Raw genomic sequence first — 21,550 nt, forward strand, 5'->3', positions numbered from 1 at the left:
CTGAACACCGCGCTGCTCCCATATGGTCAGATATAGAGGGGATACGCTCAGTGAGTGTTTAAATTCCCCCCCCCCCCATGTGGATTTGGCTAGAACTCCAGCCAGATGGTAGGGTATACTGCAGTGTATTTATTTTACAGAGAAGATGCAAACACACTCCAGCAAATGCAACCCTGTCCCCTTACAGAAGCAGTGTGCAATGACAACTAGGCTCCTAGGTTCTATGGTAATACACAGATAATACGAAGTTATCCCATCTCACTGGGGAAAGGTCACTGCACAGGGCTTCTTGATGGTGGCTTCCTTTCACTGGAAATAGAGGGGCAAGCCCTGGTGCCACTGAAGGGAAACAAATTTTGCGATTGATTTCAAAAGCAGGGCTTTGGCACAGTCTGCAAAAGAGAGCCAAATAATGTAGCAAATATCTCGCTAGACTGAGTCACATCAGTACACAATACACATAATAAAGAGGCCAGTTATAGCTCTTCCTCAGCTCCACTAAGTTTTCATCTAAAAAAAAAGACGAAGATTGGCAAAAATTTAGTTTTCCGCTCATTATGGATTATTATCATTACAGTTACAAACAGCTCCTAGCAAAGCACAGAAGAAACTGGAACACACGTAGTTATGCAAGACTGTTATTAATGTGAATATTAAAAATTTATTATTGACCCAATTAGATTGAGGCCTTTTTTCTAAACACCAATCACATGAGCAACTAAATTGCTGTTCATGGTCTCCAAAGGATTAACAATGGTGTGAACTATGGGTAGAAAGACCTGGCATGCAGAATGCATCCTGCTTTTCCTTGGCTGGGATGGAAGCATCTGCATTGGAAGGAGGCATGTCATGTCCATTCTGGCTGGAGCTTGTCACACAGATACAGTCCAGTGACTCAGTTCACAAGAAATGTCTATGCCATAAAACTATGGACATTATTGACTGAGCTGTGCTTAAAATGAAAAACTCACTACCAATCCCAAACTGCCCAGTATGGGATTGTGTGAAGCCCAAAATTGGAAAGGCTTGCAAATGCAGCTCCAGGTTATGGGGAGGACATTGGAGTTAATTCTCTTACTTTTATGGAGGAACAAGGGTGCCAGAGGATCTTAGCCACCCACGCTCAGCATCTCTGTTTGAAGCCTCACAGCATCCTGCAGCAGTATAGTACCACGGTAGGGCACTGGTTCAGGACTGAATCCAAGGAGAAAATGCCACCTACATTGCTCCTGCAGCATCCAAGCATTCCTTGGTCTCCCATCTAAGTACAGCATTAACCTGGCCGAAGCACCCTTAGTTCGGGAGTTCTTACAAGGCTGCAGGAGGATAAGGCATGCTGTCCTCACAAATGATGCTAAAGGAGGTGCAATTAATGGCTACAAGTAGTGGGGAAGCTCACAAGCCCTGCAGCTCAAGGGAACGATGCAAAGGTTTACAGAATACGTGTTTTGGAATCTCACCAGGACTTTGCTAACATATTTATATACCCAAATAAAATATCGAGTGATAAAAATACATCTCCTTTCATGTGCTCAATTGCGGTCATGATTCATTCTGAGCAGCCAGAACAACACACTGGTCTATACGGTTTAGCAAATCCTTAATTCTCCGTGTTTCTGAAATTCAGTCATCAGCACATTTGCTCCTGCACTGTCTCCACCCAACAGAGCTTTGCAGACAGATATTGATCAGGTTAGGTATTTCCCCCATGCCCCTGTAATTAAACTCACAGGACTGTCTCTGAATTGATGTTCCTTTGCAGTTCTTTGACCCACTTTTATGCTGTCTGTTAAGAGTCAATTATGCTGGGATCCTAGTTTAAAAATATCTCAAACTCTGGTTTTTATGCCCTGGTACTTGCAAAAGCATGTCACACTAACTGTGTATTTGCATTTTTTTAAGCTTTTCACAGGCAAAGGTCTGTGCATTAAGGAAGAACAGGTACAAATGCCAAAGTGCCCCAATCACCTTAATACTAGGGGCTTTATGCCATCTCAGTTCCCACATGACAACAGTTAATTTGATTCCCTGCTCCCACAGAACTCCTAACTCAGAGCTTTGACAGGCAACTGCACAAGCGGCTCCTAGTGCTTGCAAAATCCACAGCCACTGACATTTTCTTTGCCTCTCCTTGGCATTCAGGCTGGGTGAAGGGTCCCTCAATGGCTCTCCTCAAGTGTCGCCTATAGCAGAACTAGAAGAGGTGGGAGATGGTTCATGTACACGTTCCACTGTAGGGGAACATCAAAGGAAGGGACACCCCCTTACCTCATACAATACATTTTGGGTCTCTTTTGTTCTCTGTTGCCTGCAATTTGATGTTCCAGCTGCATTCTTTCAAGTAATGCTACCGTAATATAAATATATACAGGCCATCTACAAGTTTCATAGAGCACAGCACTGAACAAAATTGAGCAGATATTCCTGCTTCAGTGAATATGAAGATACCTACCTTTACTCCTTGAAAACAATCCATCTTGACACTCTCAGACTCATGGTATCATTCAGTGTATTGTTACATACATTCACTGTGACAGTAAAATGATAGATGGCATTCCAAATCTGACTGCAACTGCCAGTAGGATTCTGCATTGCTTTTAGACCAGTGTTTTAAAAGACAGATGAAGTTCTACGTCCAGAGAAGTAACTTCCTGAGTAATAGGTTTCACTGAACTCACACTGCAGCCAATCAGGATACATTCACTGGCACACGCAGTCTGACTGGTTAATATTGCTCCAGATATCAGTATTATTCATGCTTTATTATTATAAGCAGACCAACTCAAGATCACCATATGGAATTCTTTCCTGCCAATTAGAAGCCACGATTTGCTTCATGTCCCTAGCAGTGCTTTGCATTCACCTTTCATCCCAAAGTCTCAAAGTGTTGTACAGTTAATTAAGCCTCAATTTACCCGTGTGATAAAGGCAAGTATATTCCTATTTTGCAGACTGAGAAACTAAAGCACAGAGAAATTAAGGGGCTTTCCCAAAGTCTCTGAGCATGTCAGATACAGAATTCAGGAGATACTCTGGTTCAGCCCCAAGTTACTGGGCTCAACAATGTTCACTCTCACAAAGGGGAAGAATAAATCCTTCCCACGCAGGAATGGCTGAGTGAAGCTCTCCAACCTGAGCTACACAGGAGTTGAGACTAGATGTTGATTATCATCCCTTCTCACTTTACAATCTATGAATCTATAAGCCCCAGCTCTATTCAGATATTACTATCTCCAAGTTCATTAGACAAAATATCAGAGACAGGGCAGAACGTGCTTACTCCCACCAGGTAAAATGAAAATGGAAAGCCTTCCTCTACCAAACGTCTAGGACAGGCATATCAACTCTTACCACTCCACTACATGACTTGTCTGCAACTAAGAGACAGGTGCTTTCTTCACAGATCTCCACTTCCACTAATTCCAGGTCTCCAGCAGCAGCAAGCTGGTTATCCATTGCCCTCGCTGAGCACCACACATTCACAATCTCCAACACATACTCAAACCTCCTCAACAGTAAAAATCCGTCTCTGAAAACAAACCTATTTTCCTAGCTTTGGCTAACTCCTCAGATCTCAGGGTGGACTAGCCCCTGGTTAATCACCCACAGCCAAGTTGTTTCATGTGTAATCACTTTTACCTATTAAGGCTATCCATTCTAGGCAATACAGGCAGGGAGAGGTTTAACCCATTCCATTCCACACCAACACAGTTACCTGTTTTCAGAGTAGCAGCCGTGTTAGTCTGTATTCGCAAAAAGAAAACGAGTACTTGTGGCACCTTAGAGACTAACAAATTTATTTGAGCATAAGCTTTTGTGAGCTACAGCTCACTTCATCGGATGCATTCAGTGGAAAATACAGTGGGGAGATTTATATACATAGAGAACATGAAACAATGGGTGTTACCATACACACTGTAACCAGAGTGATCACTTAAGGTGAGCTATTACCAGCAAGAGAGCGGGGGGGGGGGGGGGGGGGGGACCTTTTGTAGTGATAATCAAGGTGGGCCATTTCCAGCAGTTGACAAGAACGTCTGAGGAAAATTCTTAGGCAAAAAAAGAGAGTTATGTTGGAGTTAAGGAAAGGCATTTTTATTTTTGAAGCAGCAGTGTAATCAGCAGTACTGGACTGCTAATAACACTTTGCTTTTACACAGCGCCTTTCATCCAAACAGCCAGAGCACTTCGAAACCCTTAAGAGTTACGCTTCAAAACAGCCCTGACTATTGCATGAACCGGCTGCTGTAGATGTGTATCACTGCCTCCTACTTTCAATCAGAGCTGTTGATCTGCATTGCCAGCAGCTAATGGAAATATTCCATTAGCTCCCAAGGCAGGAAGGAGCCTGTGCTTTTGAAGCCGGAGGATCAGAATTCTAGCCTCCCTTTCACCAAGTGGTCAAGCTGTGCAACATATAGATACATGTGATGTTATGAGACAGGCATGGGTTTGTTGCAGTATTAATATTATCCCCATTTCACAGAGGGGGAAACAGACGCACAGCAGAGTCAAGTGATTTGCCCAGGGTCACACTGCAAGTCAACAGCTAAGCCTGATGCAAAACCCATGAGTCCTGATTCCTAGCCCCACTCCTGTTCTGACCACTAAACATGCAGGACTAGATTCTCCTCTCATATACCAGTGTGGCTCCACTGATTTCCAGGGAGTTACTCCCAATGTACATTAGTGTTAGCTCAGAATCAAGTCCATCTCCCTGCACTGATGTCCAATTTGCTGACATCATATAGGAATCAAGAAGTCTAACTGTCTTTTTATACAGTACCTCGCAGAAAGGGGTCCTGATCTACAAATGGGGCTTCTAGGCACAGTGATAATACAAATAATAATAATCAGAGGGAATAACGTTTGTAACATGCTGTTTTCCTGTGTTCATTAACCTTTTAACCAAGTTGCCAGTCTGGGTCCCCAACAGTACTTGGGGTTAAAAAGCAATGAGAGGTAACCAACTGGAGAGATGGCACTGTGCAAACTCTCCTGTCATCTGATGAAGTGAGCTGTAGCTCACAAAAGCTCATGCTCAAATAAATTTGTTAGTCTCTAAGGTGCCACAAGTCCTCCTCCTCTTTTTGCGAATACAGACTAATACGGCTGCTACTCTGAAACCTGTCTCCTGTCATTGTAAGTGCTGCTTTTGGCAATATCAGGAAGCGGTACGTGGTGTGAGCTGATGCTGCATGAAGCATGTTCAATAGGATACTGTACTCCCTAACTTGGGAGCTACTCTGCTACCCAAGCAAGTGGAGTAAATCAGGATGACTCAGGTCCCTCTGACAGCAGCTGTCATATTGAGCGAACCCACTCCCCCAGCACTGCTGTTACTGTGGACCAGGGAGATTTTGAAATACGAAGCCAGAAGGATAGGCGGTTTAAAGCAACCAAGAGAGATACAAGTATCAGGGTAGGAATCCTCAAAACAGTTAAACGCCTTCACATTTGATTGAATTGCAGCAAGGGCAGTTTAGGTTGGACATTAGGAAAAACTTCCTAACTGTCAGAGTGGTTAAGCACCGGAATAAATTGCCTAGGGAGGTTGTGGAATCTCCATCATGGGGGATTTTTAAGAGCAGGTTGGACAAACACCTGTCAGGAATGGTCTAGATAATATTTAGTCCTACCTTGAGTGCAGGGAACTGGACTAGATGACCTCTCTAGGTCCCTTCCAGTTCTATGATTCTATGATTCAGTGGGACTAACAGCAATCTATTGGAGAGAGACAAACCATTTTGCTATTTCCCTCACCGCCACCTGGTTATTTTGTTTCTTAAAATCCCAGCCTCTAAACATCTGATTAAGTGCCATTCAGAAGGAAATATGGCTGTACACTCTTGGTTTGATTTGCCACTTGTACACAATCCTCTCGCTCCTCTATACAAAAGGGAGCCTTGGTGAAAGGGAAGATGAAAAATGACTCAGTGCCTGTCTAAACCTCCAGTCTCATGCTGGTGAACTATGAAGGCTGACACATGTTATTTAAAAGTAGGATGACATTTTGTATAACGTATCTGAAGTGCTTTATATGCAAATGAAAGATGACTAGAGGAAGGTAAAACAGACTGGGTAAGAAATAAGCCAAAGTAGCATGTTCTTCCCATTGCCTCTCCTTCTCAACTCCTTCCCAAGATCCTTCTATGAGAAAAATGGGACCTGGGTCCTGTTTCAGGAAGGTTTGAAGATGATGCAGAAATTAATCTGAACCTGAATTTCATGACATTCTAAGGAGTAGTTTATTGCGTGTATCTTTGATATTCTGTGATGTCATTGGACCCAGTTAACCCCTGGCGTAACTCCACTGCCCTCAGTGACGTTGCACGTCCAATGAGTTTGGCCCACTACATTTAATAGTACCTTCTCTTTTACTTCCCCCAAGGGTAATAGCTGTAATTTTTTCTGATGGCCTTTTTGAACCTCAGATTTTATTATGGGAGCTGCAGCTTTATGCAATTTGTGATCATCTGTTTTCTAAGCATCCCAATTTAGGCATGTATTACAGAGGCCTTACCCCAGCCATGCCACATCCCTCCCCCATCACAACCCTTCTCCATTTCACAGTGACCTCTGAGAGGCACTGGTGACATTTCTATGCTCTAGCCTATAGGAACTCAGTAAGGATGAAGATACACTAAATTCCCATTTTAACCAGAGAGGGGCCCAACCCACAAGATTCAGATCGAGGTCCAGATTTTGAACTCACCAAAATCCAGAGGCACTCAGAGCTGATTCATCTCTTTGTGACGATGGGCTAGATGCAAAATTCAGATTTAAATCCAAGTTTGGATTTCATAGCATCTGCAAAGTTTTGGAGATGCTCATTTAGACTTGGGCAATCCCACTGAATGACCGGAACTTAGCTAAGAGCAAGATGCATTCTATTTTTCTCTCGGCATTGCAGTGTTGTCTGTACAGAGTTAAGAGTAGTGAAAGGCAGCAAAAACTGACTTTAGTCATCGAAGTGTGCAGATCAGACTCTCAATGCACAAAAGAGGCAGATCTGCTGAGTAAGAACGTGCAGGTTTTCTAGAGTCTCTTTTCAGGGCAGAAACAGAATTTAAGCGAAAAGAAATAAAGGAAACGAGCGAAAAACACATTTGCGTCACTTTAAAACTAAATCAAATAAAGCCCACAAAAATACAATCCTGCAGTGGCGAGGAACACGGATCTAACAGAACATTTTCATCTCCCTAGGATTATTCTGTAGCTCTCTTATATGCCAGATTGCAGAGGAGGGGGTTATATCTTTGTTCTCAGCAGTTTACAGGGCTGATTCATTTAGACTCAAAATAAGCTATGAAAATCTTTTCAAAGTTCTTTGCTTTTCTGAAATAAGGGTCCAGTGCCAATGGATGTCAAGAGGAGTATTCAGTGGACATTGGATCAGGCTTAAGGACCTTATTTCGTTCGGGAAGTGAAGTGTCAATGAATTTTGGATGCTAGTATATGGCATACCGGCTTAATATATGGATGCATGTGTAATGAATGTACTGCTGTGGAACAGTGAGATTTTCCAGTGCAGCCCACAAAGCTCTCTGGGGAGTAACTGAAAACAATGTCAAGCGCTTGCATGTTTGAAATGAGTCACAAACTGGATCCCAGCAGAAAGGTTGATAGATCCAACTGAAAATTGATGGTGAGGCCCAAGGACAGGAGTGTTACCGTGTGGCCAATAGCTAGTGAAAGGAACTGGGAGGCAGGATTCCTGGATTCTGTTCCATTCCCAGCTCTACCAATTACCTTCTGAATTGCCTTGGACGAAGGGAAATGCTGGCAAGTAGCCTTGGAAGGCTTGAGTCAGGGTGCAGGCAGTTCCCTCTAGAGGGAGTTATACAGACTACTTGCGTAAAGGATGCATAGGCAGGAAAAGCCATGATGGCGTAATGGGAAGGGAGATGGGTACCAGCGAATGAGCATCCTTGCCTCAGTGTAAGTCACAGCACCACTCTTAATGATTCAGCATCAATCAGTAGAAGCATCAAGACTATGCAAAGGAGAGCCCAGATGAAATCTGGCCATCCAGGATGGTGGTAAGGTGCCTGTAAGCGATACAGAAGAGGACTATGCTGTATGCTGAAATAATGAGCCTGCCCGGACATGTGTATGAGATATGCTGGCTGTGTGTCCAGTCAGTCTATCTGGTTACAGTGATATACAGAAGGTGAACATACAGGCTCCCAAAGGTGTATTTTGCTTGCAGATCCAATGCCCTTCCACATCTGTAAACCCATGTATGTGCATTGTTACAGCTGCAAAATGGGAAATGAATGACTGCCAGCATGAAAAGACCGCAGCACCCAAGCCACTTGGAGCACATGTGCAATTGTGCAGATTGCCTGGTTTCAGAGAGTGTGAAGAATGTTTACTCCTGGCCACCTTCTTCACATCCTTGTACAGTGAGATGAACAGGCTGGGGGAATGTTGATGTAGCTCCCCAGAGCATAATGTAAAGTAACACTTGCTTGTATAAGAGTCATGCAAAGCTAATTTAATAGATTCAGGCTAAGTATTAGATTTGCATGGAACATGTCTATCTCCAAAGTAGATCAGTGCTTTCCACATTACAGTTATCACTTGCAGCACTGACAATGGCTTGAATATTTCTCCTAAAATGTGATCCTTACCAGCTTTATTTGATTCTCTTGTTAAGTCATTTACCAAGGGATGAGCCTCTTGCTTTCATTTCACTGGAGTTATAGTAGTGGTGAAGCTGCTACATCATTACTATCTACTGCAAGCTCTAGAGACATGGGAAGTATCTGACATGCTTTAAGGAGACCACCTATGCCTGACTTGGGAGCTGTGCAATCCCATTAAGTCCCACTCCCTTCAAGGGGATTACATGGGGAGTAAGACAGCCAAGAATCTGACCCAAAATGTTCACTACCCAAATCTGCAGTTCTTCGGTTTCAGTGACCACATTGCTGATGGGAAAAAGCCTCAAAGACAGCCCTGAAGACTGAAGGATTCCATTGATCCACCGACTGGGTAGCAGGAGGGCTACCGAAACACCAGGCCCGAAGTCTGTATGAAAGAGTGAGAAAATCAGATCAAACTTCTAAAGACCTTTCAAGGCCTTAAACGCTTTATAATCCAATAAACTGGAGGGTCTGGACCATCGCTGTGAGGCACTGTGAGTGAGGATTTCAAAAGTTTTCAGTGTTGGTTTAGGTAAGTATGATCTCATTGAAATCTGTGGCAGTTTGACTGTTCACTGCAGTGGAAGTAGTTAGGCCAATGCAGACCACTTTTGAAAATACCACACTTTATTTCTTTTTAAGTTAGGAAAGGATACAGGACAGCTGTGATGGTATTTTTGATCTGTTCACATACGTCCTTTAGAAAGTACACAGAAACCAACTTGTGGCAAACAGATCATGGAGCAACAACCAATCAGATGCACTTTTGATCATAACTGACCCATGTTGGCTTTGACCTTGGGTGACTTACGTGAAAAGCTCTGCATCATCTAGAATGTCCAGGTCCCTAGAGCTTCTTCTCAACATGAGCCTAACCTGCATACTCCCTAAATCTACAGAGTCAAAGAGAGAGATTTATTCAAATTGTATTTACAGCCACAGCAAGGAAATGCATCACTACAATAAAGGAAACATCTTACATTTACAATACAGCCAAATAATCTATGAGAAATAAAAAAGCCCCCAAGACTGGTCTAAGCCTATGATCTACTTGTAACATGCAAGATACCATGACATTGAGTTAAAACCAAATTGTGATAATCTCCAGAAAGGTGTTAATCTCTTCTTTCAAGATTTTAGACCTACATAATATGAAATACTATATCGTTGCACCACACGGTTTTGTACAACCATACTGCAAACCAGACCTGTTTAACCCCCCAAAACATATGCAACCTGTTATACACGTGAATAACACACTACATTGAATTCCCAGGCACCCATCAGCATATAAGACAAGCACAAATACCAATGTACCTGACATATACATCTAAACCAATCCAAATGCACATGCAGCCCGTGGTGTAAAGACATAGCCCTCCAAATACATGTATTATCTACGAGCCCATAACAATTCTACATCAAACCTCTATACTTGTATATTCATCTGTGTAGTTACCTGTTTATGTCTCTATGAAACACAATCCACTTAAAAAAAGAGACTCCTTAGTAGGGACACATATATGCTGGTTTTCCTCAATAACAGTACTGCATTGTCATGACAACATGATGCTAAAGGCTCATGCTAAGTGGAATACTCAAGATAAAAGCTTTCACTTTCTAAGTGAACTGGGAAGGCCTAGAGCAATAAGCAATGGCTTCAGAATCGCACGTGAACTGAGTCAAGGCCAATAGAAAATGTGTACAGCACCATACGTGAGAATATTGTATCTTGCAGGCACAGTAAGCAGAATGAACTATGCTAGGGGCTCTCAAATCCACATCTTCAAAAGAAGGTTCAACTGTGAGCCTGACTGCATGCTCACACAGGGGAGTAGAAGACTATAAGGCATCCCCTTAATTCTCTGCATGGGCCACCTGCATTGCCAGACCTATACACGGTTGACTAGGAGCTGCTGCTGGGCTGCTACTCCCCATCCCATGCAGGTGGGCAAAAATGGGTGGAGCCTTGGAGCTTCCCCCATCCCCAAAACACAGGCAAGCGTGGCTAAGTCCGTGCAGCGAGGGAAACAGTCTGCACCAGCCAAAGGGCAGATGCATCTTACTTTACCCGTGGGACACGGGACTAGATTGTGACTTGGAGTCCAAGTGTAGCTGCTGCTCTGTTCCTGGGGCATTACACAGGCTAGATTGCAAGGTGCCCACCCAGCCCAGAAAGATTTGGGCTCCTTCTGATCAAGTGAATACCTCCCCACCTCACGACATCCCTGTGGTAACAATAATCGCTTACATGGAAAACTGATATTGGGAAAGTAACATTTTTTAGCTGCCTCTATCTTGACAAACGCTTTGTCCTGTTTGGAGAAAGCTAACCACACTCTACTTTTGTGCGCTCTTCCTTTAGGCCACCTTTTCAGTTCCCCTTGGCTGGAGAGGAAGAGGAGAGGCACCATGTGACCCATCAGCTCTCCACAGACCACCAGGTGCTCTGGGAACTACTCAACCACACGGAAAGCAGCTTTCACCTCAGGGTGAGACGGCCATTTAAAAAAAAACTTTTCTGGCTTATTATAAAATTATCTTCAGTTCAAAAGCAGGCAGTCACTTTTAATAAATCTAAGCTCATCAGCAGTACTTACTAGTATGGTCCAGCAGATAAGAAGGTACCTCACTGGGATCTCAGCTCTGAAACCGACGTCCTGTGGGATCTTGGGTAAGTTACTTCTCCTCTCAGAGCCTTGGCTTTCCCATCTGAAAGACAGGGATGATAAAGCTTACACATCTTTGTAAAGTGCTTTGTAAGGGCGAAGTGTTCTGTCTTCTTATTGGCCTATATTTTCAGACTCACGTGGGTAAAGTTAGGCCCTAAATCAATATTTAGGCACCAAAATAAGAGGCTCAACTTTCAGAAGTGCTGACTATCCTCCACTCTCATTACCTTCCATGGGAGCTGTGTGTGTTGTTCACTTCTGAAAGCCCAGCCACTTATTTACGTGCCTGACTTTAAGCACCCTGGTTTGAAAATGCTGACCTGGAATTAAGTGACAGCTTCTTCAGAGAGTCCTGTACCTTGGAGATACACCCTGTACCTTGGAGATACACTCTAGCCAACACCCTTTCATAAAGCATTTTTAATACAGACACTGAACTGTATCGTATTCTGGTCTTAATTATGGAAGCATTGGTTAGCGCTCCACAGTTATGGTTGTGTTTTGCATTTATACAAACGCTGAGGCTGGAGACAATAAAAGAGTATGGCCAGTGGGTGGAAGTGGATTCAGAGATACAGTTCCAACACCTTCTTAGCTAACTCGTGAGGAAGAATAATAATTTAGTGCTCTCTAGCTTTGAACAGCGTGTCTTTCCATGGATCAGTACAAGCCTCCTGCTCTGAACTCAGAAGTTTATGGGCTTGCAGTGATGCCCTGATTTCTTGATATAAACAAACAAATGGGCTTTAGCATCTCCTAGTGAGAAGGCAGTCTGGGTGCTGGATGGGTGTAAACAGCTCTGCCTTTCTGTCCAATCAAAGACACCCCACTGGACCTGGGAAGCCAGTGGATAATGTCTGCTGTTCCCTTGCTCAGAATCAATGCATTGGCATCACTTGCGAAGACATTCTCCCTAGGATACTGCAACTTCAAAGAGACTGACAGATAACACAGGTCTTGCTCTGAGTAAACAGATACAGGACAACAAAAGAGACCCCTGCGCTGCAAGTTGGGGCCCTACAGACTAGCCAAACCTTGGAGAAAGAACTAAGACGGTTGGGGAGAAAACAAAACAACAATTTCCCCCCAAACCTCTGCTCATTTCCAGTGCCACACTGGAACTTCTAAACGGAGCCTCTGTGAAGATCTGAATTGTTCCCTTAACTCCCGCTAGCCCCAGAGTATTTTTTCCCCCTACTCATGCTGACACTGAACCCAAAAGGCCAACAATCCCATAAGGAAGGCAGCTCTTGGGGTAATTACGGCCTGACCAAAAGTCTTGCGAGGGAGCCTGTTCTCAGCCAAAGCTGACGTTCAGGTGAACATCAGACTCCTGACGTTCAGGTGAACATCTGAGCGCCAAGCTGAACTGAACCCAAATTCTAAATCATCTGACATTTCTTATTTTAATGTACTTGGTAGTCCTGACCAGGCCTTTGCCACCACCACAGAAGAGACTCTGTCCCAGGGTTTACACTGAGTACAGTGCATGCTTGGACAAGGGATGAGGGGCTACAGTGTAGAACATATGCCCATGGGCTTCATGAACATGATCGACAAACCCCATGGTTCTGTACTACCAGACAGCACAGAGCCTCGGTGCTTTGAGAGAAGCAGCTCCCAGTCACTTGGCACGCCACACTCACTGACACAGAGAATACACCCGAAACACAGGGCCCTAGTCTGTAAAGTGGAGGCCACCTTCTACAAAACGCCAAGGGCCCTGTGGCGCTAGCACCTTCCAGGATTGAGACCATCATCTGGAATGAAGCCTGTATGTAACATATCTCTCACTGCTCTCACTAGATAACTTACTGTAGTTATACAGCCTAGGCTGCTGTTGTGCTCTTATGTGACAGCTCCCCATATGGTTGCACAGAACCTGCCCAGATATCAATTGCAGGTGTGGTGCAAAGCCTAGATCCTGCAGTCACCCCCAGGCAAGAAAGCAATAAGGTAGGAGGCAGAGAAGAGAAAGAAACAGATGGAGCCTGTAAGGTAGAAGTCAAATGGCCCCTAGGAATAGGTTTCACAGCTTGCTTCCTTCCAGGGAGTAATGAATCTGTCTGAATAGTTATAATGCCTTCCTTCCCCACACACCACCTGCAATGGTGCAGCTACCCACGGCTCCTTACTCTGGACTGAGCTCCATATAGCCCACAAGCACGTCAGCAGAGCTTAGGTCATAGTTTGCACACTGGAGTGAGGAAAGCTAGACAACTAAATAAGTTGGTTTTCAGATGCCGAAAGAGCAGACCTAGGAAAAGGTTAGTTTAACAGTATGTAACTTATATTGAAAAAAGAAAAAAAAGTATGTAAAGTTTCAAGAAAAAGACAGGGGAGAACCCAACTGCACAGCTAACATCTGCCTTTCCCCCTCTAATGGCTTTTATCTCAGTAGCAAAAACATCGATGCTCTTACCTGAAGGCAATATTTTAGTGGAACTTTCTCGAGAATTAAGAGAAGCCCTCCCTTACACCTTGCTGTTGGACTCCATTTTGGCTTGTGGGTGGGGTTACAAAGTGCTGCTATTTATAACTTTTGCAGACCACCTTCTGGTGTCAGGCATGCAATACTGCAAGGGGACAGGAGCTCTCCACTGAAGACTGGGAAAACGCTAAATATTTGTTGGTTTGCTTGTTCTACATTCAGTTCGTTTATAGGGGCGCTTTGCTGATAGTGACCCCTTGCATCTTTCTGGCCAGAAGAGGGAGCAATGGGGAGAATCCATACAAATAAGAAAGCAGGGGGAAAACACCCCAGCATGGAAAGGTGAAGGGGGCTGATTGGCCAAAAACCAATAAAGAATGGAGCCAAGAGATTCTAAAGCTGGCCTCCAGCTCCTCTCTTCCCATATCTTGTAAATGAAGAGTTAGTGTTGCTATAATTTTAGGTTAAAATTTTCTTCCAATGCTTTCTTGTCCTAAAAGTAGATATTATAAAGGGGTGAATGCTTCATTTGACTAGTACTGTTGGGACTCTGTAAATCAAAATGTATTTCCTATTATATTTTTCAATTCTTTGTTTCTATAGTACATTGACCTTCTTCTGTCCTATTGGTCAGCACTGTATTTGAGTCTCTAACCAATATTTCCTATGCTACAACTATTTTATTTATCCTGAACATGGATAAGACTTGCTTTCACTGTGGCTTTCCCATTTTGCTTTGCAGTAGACAAGAACTTTTGAGTGAAATTCACCTTATCCACAAGATGAAAATGCTGAATGGGGGATGAGTAGCTAAATAACATTACAAGCTAGTGAAAAGTTAGCTAAATAAAGGGATGGTACATTAAAGGACTACTCAATTTCTGGAGCTTTGAGCAAAACCAAACACAGTCAACTTTTAAATAAACTTCACCCTTGTGCTGAGGGCCAATACAAAACCTGTGCACTACTTGAGTCTTTGGAATAGGGTTGCATAGATGCTGGCTCTCCTCTACAAAGAAATGAACTTCTCCCTCTAATATGACTCCCTTTGGTTCGACAGTATGTTCAATGCCATTTCATACTTAAGAAATCAGTTGCTACATTCTGCTACTAAGAGCTCTTTTTCTGTGATACTCATGTATGTGCAATGCTTGCAAATACTTCATAAATGCTTTGAACTTTAAAGAACAGTCACTTTTTTTATAACCACAACTTATGACTTCTCCAATAACTCGCCAATTTATTGTATCTAACCTTCTGGAATAGCTCCAAGAATGGAAGCTGAAATTAAACTGTGTGTATTCTTACTATAAACATGTTGTTGTTTCTAGTAAATAACTCTAGCTCCAGAAATGTAGCTGACATGCTTCAACTGGAAAATATTTGGTGATCCTAGTTTGCTAGTCTAACTAAACTAAAACTGAAAGAGGAGCTGTTTTGAGTGGGATGAAGGGAAATATCCTTGCTGAGTATAATTCACCTGTGGAATTCATTCCCTCAGGGAATCCTTGAGACAGTTTAGCAGGCCTCAAGAAAATAATTAGATGTTTGAGCAAGAATAACCTCCCTTGGAGACAGTCACTTTAACTAGCTGAGACAAGCTCATCGCAAATCCTGGTTGGGGTAAAATTCCCCTCAGTGCAGATCTGAACAAGGCCTATGCACTCCTTAAACTTTAAATAATATATAGGATTTGCATGGGTTCTCTGTGGGAGGGTGAATTTCACTTTTGAAGGGGAGGAGGCTCACCAGGTCAGGTTGCCACCGGCAGACCTGAAAGACCCTGCTTGAAGTATTGATTGATGCGGCATTCGGGCAGCACCCCACAAGTCCTCAACACTACTGTATCCCAGAAAGGTTAGGCCCAAGTAATGTCTTCAGCCCCAGTAGAAAAAGTAAGCTTGAGCTAGGGGAAAAAATTAGAAATGGGTGTGATTGAACCACCTCTAAATGCTGGGCAGGTCTGCATCTAGCTCAGCCCTTCGCAGTTTGGGTCTGTTGCTTACCATGTTTTGTGTTTCATAAGCTGTTCTATGGTGGAAGATGGGCAAGAATTCCCATCTGTCATTAGTGCATAACTCATACCTATGGGAGAATGTCTCTCTCTATTTACCTCTCTAAATATCATTGTCAGAGGCAGGTCACCTGACCTGATAGATCAGTTGCCCTCTCCAGTATTAACTCACGTTAATGGGGTTGCAGCAGTGGTTGTATGCTGGAGAAGTGGCTTCCAGTGCTGCTTCCAGCCCACTCCCAAAGCGTGAACAAGTGAAACTGGAGGTGGCTCTACGTTTCAATTACACATGCCTTGCGCCCTGTCTAAACATAGCTTTTGTACTGCTATTGGTATTTCAGTTAGGGGTGTGATCATTACTGAAATAGCCCTTACTGGTACATCCTTCATCACGTGGCTGTAGTTATACTGATGTGAAGGTGCTTATTGCAGTCTAGCTTATTTCCTTTCTTGTACAGGAATAGCTGTACCAGTATGAACACCTTTCACACAAATATAACTGTCCCTGGGCGGGTACCACTTTAACTACAGTGATATAGTGAAAGCTCTAGGACTTTGCGTAGACAAGTCCTTAGTCCAAGAGCAGAATTCACCTTTTGTGGCTCTGCCTACTCCATCTGAAATGGAATATGCTAACAAACCTCATATGCTTTGGCAGGTGTGTGTTTTGTGGTGGTCTTTTTTCCCCAATGTAAAACAAACTGATCCAAACGTCCTAGTGATGCCAAAACTGAAGGGTGACAGTAAATGGGTGAGAGGACATAACCAAACTGCTGAGTTAGACAGGCAGCAGATTGGGAGGAGACTTAATACATATGGAGTTCAACAGGGCAGGAGAGGATATAATCATCGGATCCAAAATGGGGTGGAGAATCCAAGTAACTGAACCCACCATGTTAAAGGATTTTTACTTACATAAAAATATAGGACAAGATGCAACAACATCTACTTTAGTTTCCCCAGGGAAGTTGTGGGAGTGGGGTCAGGACAGAGCAGGTGGCTAATGAAAATCTCAATCTTAAAATGTGGTTCAGACTATAAAAATGCTTGATCAATTAACTAGACATTTGAAATGCAACTGATTAGTCATCATATGTTACTTAGTCAGGTGAAGCGTATATTTAGAGGTGTGATTTTCTTAGCATGCTGTATTGGGTTAGAAATAAACAGACCTGGAAGAGGAGGGAGTTAATAACTTTTGCAGTTTAACAGAATTGTTTATAAAAATTGCACTTCAAATTACAGCCAGAATAGGAATGTGCCTGACTTCTATTGAGGCAATATATTTGCACGTAGCTGATAAGCAGCAGCTGGATAGAAGTGCCCTGGGTACTGGGTGCTTTTGCAAATCAGGCCCCTGGTACAAAATGAGCAAGATGCATTATCTTGCCAAGAGCTGAATATTGCCAGCCACTCTATGCATGGAATTCCCATTGAGTTCCATGGATGGAGTGCATGGAATCTGTTTGAAAACAGTGTAGAATCAAAAGATGAGGGGCAGTGGCTATCATCCCACATGCTGCATCCTTCCCCTCCCGCCAGCTCTTCTATCTTGTAACCTTCATTTTACCACCGTCGTCTTCCTCCTGAGCGTCTGCGACACCACGGCAGTCATCGAGTCAGCACCAGCCCAGGTTAGCATACCTCTAAAAATATGTAGTATTTATATAGCCCTTCAGCTATAGATAGTGAAATGCTTTACAAAGGTGGGTAAGCATTATAAACCCCCTTTTACAGATGAAGAACCTGGACACAGACCTTGAGTCACCTAGTGTTGGAAACACAACCAAAGAGATCCCATGATGATTCCTGCTAAAATAGCATATTAAGTCCAGTTTCCTAACAGTTTTCAAATAAACTTATTGTGCAAACTCTGTGGGGCAAAGACTGTGGCCTTATGTGTTTATACACGCTACAGCACAGTAAGGGGCCTGACCTTGATTAGGCCTCAGGGGGCAGTAGGGAATCTACCGTAACAAAGGTTTCAGAGTAGCAGCCGTGTTAGTCTGTATCCGCAAAAAGAACAGGAGGACTTGTGGCACCTTAGAGACTAACCAATGTATTTGAGCATAAGCATAAGCTGTAGCTCACGAAAGCTTATGCTCAAATAAATTTGTTAGTCTCTAAGGTGCCACAAGTACCGTAACATAATAAAATCTTAATCTGAAGATTCTCTATTTCAAATAGGTCATGCTCCAACCAAGTGGTTGCATTTCAGCAGTGCATGGAGCTGTAAATAAAGCACTTTGAGATCCTTAGGAAAGAAAAGCATGACATCAATGTCAGATTCCCTCCCCCCCCCCCCCCCCCCATTTGTTCATCCATTTGGTCTTGTTCTCATCAATGCCCAATTTTGCACTGATTTGTTCAGTCTAATTAGTGGTGCTCAGGTGGGCTGTATGTATTTGTACACTACCCCAATCCCACATGAAAATGGATTACTTGGATCATGAGCATTCTGTTCCATCCATTTTGATGGACTAGGCAAGCTCATAAGCCAGTAAAACTATAAAATACCAACTGACCTTTCCACTTGTAGTGGTAGAGAGCAATTAAGACGAATTAACTGAAAGACCAAGAGCTAAAAAGGGACACTATAACCTGAACTGGTTAATATTTTTTTTTTAAATAAACCTTCTCTCCCTCTGAAGTGGTGCTGTGCATCACAAATTAAAAGTAGCTCCTGTTCAAAGGGGGAAAATAACCTTTCATTCAAAGGAGGTGTTAAATCACCCAAATTAATGTTCCCTTTTTGGGAAGCATACTCCTCACCTCTCATTCATAGTTGCTGTTGATTTTTACAGTGACTAATATCAGAGGGGTGAGAAAGGAAGAACACACACTGGAACCATAAATTCTCAATGGACTAAGGTAAACTAACAAATCAGTAGTCAAAATAACAGCTTCCTCATTTCAGAGATAGGTAAAAGCAAGACTTAAGGAGTTTAAGGAAGGGCATGAGTAACTGGAGGAGGGGAACTGAGTATTGGGTCACCTAGGTTTTATTCCCAGCTCAGACATAGATTTGCAAGGTGGCCCATTGGCAAGACAATCTCTGCCCCTCAGCCACCTGTCTGTAAAATGCATAAAATGAGCTACGTATTTTCAGTGGCACGTTTGACATCACATTTGTAAAGTGCTCAGAAATCCCCATGTGAAAGGCAGTGTAAAAAATGGAAGGTAATTTCTCTGAATACTGGAAGCAGAGATAGTGGAATCTGCCAACAGCACATCGAGCAGTAGATAACAAACTCAGCACTAGCGTGGAGTCTGAGAGGTCCCACTTGCAGCTTCCTGCAGCAGAAGGCTTCTGGGGTATTTAACAGTGACACTAGTATGACTTCTACATTGAGTAGGCTTGTCTAGATTAGGATAAAAGGTGTTTGTAAAATATGTTATCTAACATATAAGGCAAGTTGTATTCTGATGTTAGCTTGTAGAGGCAAGCCTTGCATTTCCTCTTGCGAAAACTCTCTACCAGATAAGTTTGTTCAAAATACAACTTGCCCTGCCTCCACTGTGTTAAAATGCTAAAACCTGTCAGCTAACATTTTAACAATACATCTTCTATACTAGTTTAGACAAACCTGGGAGACTACTCTTTGGCTTTGTCTTAACAGCAAAAAGGGGTCCTTCACAAACTATGTAAAATTCTACTGGTGATAAGGCAGAGGTGGCCTTTACCAGTCAGTGTAGCCAGTTGACCTCAACCTTATATCCCTGACTTGGTGTTTAACTGACCTAACTACAGCGAGGTAAAGGCTACTGTGCCCTGTCTCCACTCATCGTCAGCCATTTCCGTTCAACCATCCCTCCCCTTTGCAGTGAAGACTCAGCTTACACTACAGCCTCTTCAAGGTCAGAGTCAGAAGCTTTTATTGCCATGGTCTGTGGCATATAAATAATGGACAAATGAGCTTTGTGTAGACTACAGTTCGTGTGATGCCAGCATGTCAGCTAACACATTCTAGCAGCCTAGTGCAGACAAGGCAGAGAATACTTCAGCACATGCTTAGTGCATGCTTTAACATGTGCTGCCTTGGCTAATTTTAACAGCAACATCACACCTTTAAATTATAGTCTAGACAAGGCCATAAAGGAGTTAGAGATTCCAGAGCTGAAGGGTTGACTACTTTTTGCCGGCGTTAAAATGGCTTTATTTTAATGGCGCAAACATTGCACTTTCCAGATACAGCAAACTGGTGAGAGAAGCCCCTGCGAGTGAGACACCCAAGATGGGTTAATGTAGCAGAGTTTGTATAAGGATTAGTCCTGGTTCTGAGGCAACATTTTCTCTCTTCTGAATGAATGTAGGGATCGGAAGTGTGACCCAAGAAGTAGCAGATCAGTCTATATAGAGGTGACAAATGCAGAACTATTCATAACACAATTACCAAGAGATGCTTCAGTTCTGTCACTGAAGAAGCCCCAGAGCAGTAACATTCCATCTTCCAAGATAATGCAAGGCAACATGATGGAGGCTGCTTTGGACTCTGAAGTAATCTTGCGATACTCTGGGCAAGGAGCAGTCAGTTCTATTTGCCCCTCAGCTGTTAGGATGGCCTACGCTTCAGGGCAGCTTAGAAATAATAAAACTGTGAACGGTGGCACTGGGAAAAGGTGCTGGTGTGACAAACCATTAATGAAAGAATCCCACACATGCTGTCCTGCATGCCTCGACAAAGGGACCACTTCAATAGGCCAGTTCAGTCTCAAAGGCTTGTAGAGACATTGGTCCCTCAGTTGAGAATACCAACACAAATGTCAATTGGTACAGAGTTGGGTGCTGGTTCCTATGTCAGTCACTGTCCATTGGAGTCTACATGCTCCTGCACCCCAACACCCAGCCCTGAGCCCCCCCCAACCCAAAGCCCCTCCTGTACCCCAAACCCCTCATCCTCGGCCCTACCCCAGAACCTGCACCCCCAGCCCAGAGCCCTGACCCCTCCTGCACCCCAACCCCCGCCGCAGCCCAGAGACCCCTCCCACACTCTGAACCTCTCATTCCTAGCCCCACCCCGCAGCCCTCACTACCACACCCCAACCCTTTGCCCCAGCCCTGAGCCCCTTCCACACCCCAACCCCCTCATCCCCATCTTTGCTGGGTCACGGGCATCAACAATTTTCTTGAACTCGGTCCCCAGGAAAAAAGTTTGAAAACCACTGCTCTAGGCCACTCAGCGTAGTTAATCCACCTCCCCGAGAGGCAAAAGTTAGGTCAATGGGAGAAGCTCTCCCGTCAACATAGTGCTGTCTTCCCGGGGCATTAGATCGGGATAACTACGTCTCTCGGAATAGTGGATTTTTCACACCTCTGAGCAATGTAGTTATAATATTAGTCTGTAGTGTAGACCAGTTAGTCTACACTGCAATTGGCAGTGTGACTGCAGTACATGAAGACGTAACTGAGCTAGGTTTGATCTAGCTAGCTTGGGTACAATGCATCATGGAAGCGTTCAGGTCAGATCAGAGCTTTGTCTCTCTCCAGGTGCTTTCATCAATACGATGGAAATCTGAGGCAACCAGTGTGATGCAGCCACCTGATGAGATGTACACAGGGGCGAGATTCATAGAAACAGGCAGCAGGAGGTATTTAACCAAGGCTTTCTTCTTTCACTGTCAGAAATGGATTTAAATTATTGATCCTTTGAAAGAGGCTAAAATCAGTCCCTGCTAGTTGTGGATGGACAGACGCGAAACCTGCCCCAGCTATCAGTCAATGGGTATTTAAGTGCTTTGGTACATCTTCAGCTTTCAAGTGACTTCATGCTGTGAGAGTCTG

General features: G+C 43.6%; 1 long non-coding RNA gene across 1 annotated transcript; it reads right to left on the reverse strand.

Moving 5' to 3' along the window:
- Positions 1-214: 214 nt before the first annotated feature.
- Positions 215-13,921, reverse strand: LOC122463214. Its single transcript, XR_006286374.1, has 3 exons — positions 13,746-13,921; positions 11,252-11,363; positions 215-339 (listed from the first exon to the last, which is right to left on the reverse strand). It is a non-coding gene; the product is annotated as an uncharacterized LOC122463214 (long non-coding RNA).
- Positions 13,922-21,550: the final 7,629 nt, after the last annotated feature.

The sequence above is a fragment of the Chelonia mydas genome, chromosome 17 (assembly GCF_015237465.2).
Source record: "Chelonia mydas isolate rCheMyd1 chromosome 17, rCheMyd1.pri.v2, whole genome shotgun sequence".
In the NCBI taxonomy this organism is placed as follows: Eukaryota; Metazoa; Chordata; order Testudines; family Cheloniidae; genus Chelonia; species Chelonia mydas.